Source organism: Bos indicus x Bos taurus, chromosome 6, assembly GCF_003369695.1.
Source record: "Bos indicus x Bos taurus breed Angus x Brahman F1 hybrid chromosome 6, Bos_hybrid_MaternalHap_v2.0, whole genome shotgun sequence".
Taxonomy (NCBI): domain Eukaryota; kingdom Metazoa; phylum Chordata; class Mammalia; order Artiodactyla; family Bovidae; genus Bos; species Bos indicus x Bos taurus.
In genome coordinates, this window is record NC_040081.1 from 14,528,005 (window position 1) to 14,531,779 (window position 3,775).

Genomic DNA, 3,775 nt, shown 5'->3' on the forward strand with positions numbered 1-3,775 from the left:
TTACAAAATTTTGTACTAATTTCATGTTCACAGTATTTCAGAAATGAAATCTGCTCTAAACCATCTTATTGCATTATATATGTTGCCTTTCCATGAAGGCTGTTTCTGGAAATAATGGAAGAGAGAAAAGAAGAAAGGAAATAGGAAAACAGGAGAAAAGAAAGGCAAAAAGAAAGGAAGGAAGCGTAAATGTTCTTTTCCACAGTCTCATATCCAATTAGAAAATGCTATATTTTATATTGACCCTCTTCTGGGTTTAGGATATTAAACTCTTGGAAGTCTCTCATGAGAGAAACCTATTTGACTTTATTAAAGACCAAGTTTTTCAAATTTAGTTTAGGATAGAAATTTTTAGTGTTATAACTATTAACATACTCTAACATACACACTAGGGCACTATTTTTCAAACTGCAAGTCATAAAACCAAGTCCAGTTTGTGAAATCAATTTAGTTAGCATGGTCTTCATGACCATCGTTTAGAAGATATGAAATAAAATGGGTTCAAATTGAATAGACTGGATTACAGCATAATGCACAACAGAAAGTCATATTTTGTTTCATAAAATTTTTCCTTTTGCTATGTGTGTGTGTATGTGTGTGCAAATATGTATGTATATATTTATGTAATTAGCTATGATACAAAAAGTATTTTTAGGAATCAGTACAAAAATTGTATTATATTTTTGATTTTTAAAGGAATTAAATTTTAGAAGTCAGTAGCTGATGCTATGTATATTTTTTCAAGGAAATAATATTTCTTTAATATGTATTAAAACTAGAATTTTAAAAAAATTATGGGATTAATTTTTTTTTTAATTCTTGAATATATAGTACCATTCTTTAATAATGAAAGTTAGTTAGCTCTCAATTTGGATTAAAATTTTTCATATCATATGATTTAACTGTTTAATTGACTTTGATTTAGCAATCTTAATGTTAGAAGTTAAATGCAGCAAGTTTCTAAATCTCACTTTTTAACAAATTTGTAACTTTGTTCAGTGATTAATATTATTAATCACCTGTATCATCTATTAGATATTACTATTTATCATCTGTATCACTCAGTATTCGATTAGGAGAAAGCAGGTATAATCCTAAGAAATTTACATACATTATTTAGTACTTTAAGATTCCTATGTGATTATAACTATTAATAGCCTCATTTTACTTCTTATGGACACTAAGTCTGAGTTCTTTTAAGTAACATGTCCAAGATGCCTAACTAGGAAACAGTAAAGCTGAAATTCAAACTAGATATTTACCATTAGATTTTAACAAGGATGCTAAAATAGTAATTAAATAACATCTCATTTCAAGTATGTTATTACAATTAAGCAAAACAAAGCCTCAAAATCATCATGAATGAGACTCAGACTTTTCTAGCTTTCATGTCTGATCTTATGACTCAGAAAGATAATTTTCAATTAAATAATTTATTTTGAGACTCCAAAGAGACTTTCATATTAGTCTATTGATTTGATAAGTCTTTTTCACCAGGTCTGAAATATTCCTGAACAAACCTGATCCCATCTCTCCCAGCTCCAATGTCACCCCTGTTTTCTCACCTGTGCCCCCAGCACCTAAGAGCAGAGTAGAGAAGATGATCGAGAGTTTGTGAGAAGAGAGTGTTTTGAAGAAAAGCATAAGATAAGACTTCCCTGATGGGTCAGGGGAAAAGAATCCACCTGCCAATGCAGGAGACGTGGATTTGATCCTTGGGTCAGAAAGAGCCCTTGGAGAAGGAAATGGCTGCTACTGCTAAGTCACTTCACTCGTGTCCAACTCTGTGCGACCCCATAGATGGCAGCCCACCAGGCTCCCCCGAAGGAAATGGCAACCCACTGCAACAGCTGCTGCTGCTGCTGCTAAGTCGCTTCAGTCGTGCCCGACTCTGTGCGATCCCATAGACAGCAGCCCACCAGGCTCCCCCGTCCCTGGGATTCTCCAGGCAAGAACACTGGAGTGGGTTGCCATTTCCTTCTCCAATGCATGAAAGTGAAAAGGGAAAGTGAAGTCGCTCAGTCGTGTCCGACTCTTAGCGACCCCAAGGACTGCAGCCTATCAGGCTCCTCCATCCATGGGATTTTCCAGGCAAGAGTACTGGAGTGGAGTGCCATCACCTTCAACCCACTGCAATATTCTTGCCTGGGAAAATCCCATGGACAGAGAAGCATGGCAGGCTACAGTCCATAGGGTAGCAAAGAGTCTGACAAGACAATAACAATAAGAATCTATTTATTGATGTGTCTTTATTTTGAAAATGGTAATAGTAAGACTTTATTTTTATAGAATTTTCTAGGCAAGAGTACTGGAGTGGGTTGCCATTGCCTTCTCCAAAGGAAATGGCAACCCACTGCAATATTCTTGCCTGGGAAAATCCCATGGACAGAGAAGCATGGCAGGCTACAACCCATAGGGTAGCAAAGAGTCTGACAAGACTTAATAACTGAACAAGGGACTTCCCTGGTGGCTCAGATGGTAAACTGCCTACATTGTGGGAGACCTGGGTCGGGAATATCCTCTGGAGGAGGAAATGGCAAACCACTTCAATACTCTTGCCCGGAAAATCCCAGGGACGGAGGAGCCTGATAGTCTACAATCCATGGGGTCACAAAGAGTCAGATAGGACTGAGCGACTAAACTTTCACTTTCACTTTCAATAACTAAACAACAGCAATCACATAAGATTCCCTAAGATATACTGCCAGCCTGGAGAGGCTTTGTCAAAACCAACATGAAGCCCAGTCTTTTAAAAGTGAATGGTCTCGGGACTTCCCTGGTGGGCCAGTGATTAAGACTCCCCCTTCCAGTGCAGGGGATGCAGGATTGATCCCTGGTGGGAAGCTAAGATCCCACATGCCTTTGGCCAAAAAGCCAAAACATAAAACAAAAGCAACAAATTAAAAAATACAAACTGTAACAAATTCATTAAAAACTTTAAAAATGGTCCACATCAAACAAACAAAAAAAAATCTTTTCAAAAAGTTAATGGTCTAAATGGACACCTGGAAAATTAGCCATAGAATTTGTAATTAGAGAATTTCAAAAGGACATATTTTAAATGCAACAAATTGTGACAAGACATAAAGAGGATCTATATTGAAAAAGAAATATAAATAACTCTCCAATATCTGAAAAGAGATTAACTTGTTGACAATAAGAAATTCAGATTAAAACTATACTACACTTAGATACCATTTTCACTTATCAGATTGGCAAAACTCCAAAAGTTGGACAAACATTCTTGGTAGCATTTTCAAACATGGCTCATACACTTCTGGAAGGAGTGTGAAATGGGAAAAAGAAAAACTCATGGAGATCAATTGGGAAATATTTATTAAAATAACAATTACACTTACTCTTTGATCCCACTGTCTCACTTCTGGAAGTGTTTTGAGAGGTATATACCCGCACACGAGAAAACAATGTATGTATACGTTATTCATTAAAGCAGTACTTCTTATGGCTGAAGACTGGAAACAGCTGAAGTGGTGATAATATAAGAACTTGGTTAAAAATAAACAATTGTGAATCTATACAGTTGGCAACCCACTCCAGTATTCTGGTCTGGAAAAGCCCACAGACAGAGGAGCCTGGCGGGCTACAGTCCTTGGGGTCACAAAGAGTCAGGCACGACTGAGTGACTAACACCATCCAGTAGAATGCTTTCCTCTTACTTTAAATACGTCACTTCAGAAACAGAAATAGAAAGATCACTATGACGTATTTTTAAAGCAATACACTTCAAAGTGAAAGAAATTGTATGGAAGAAATT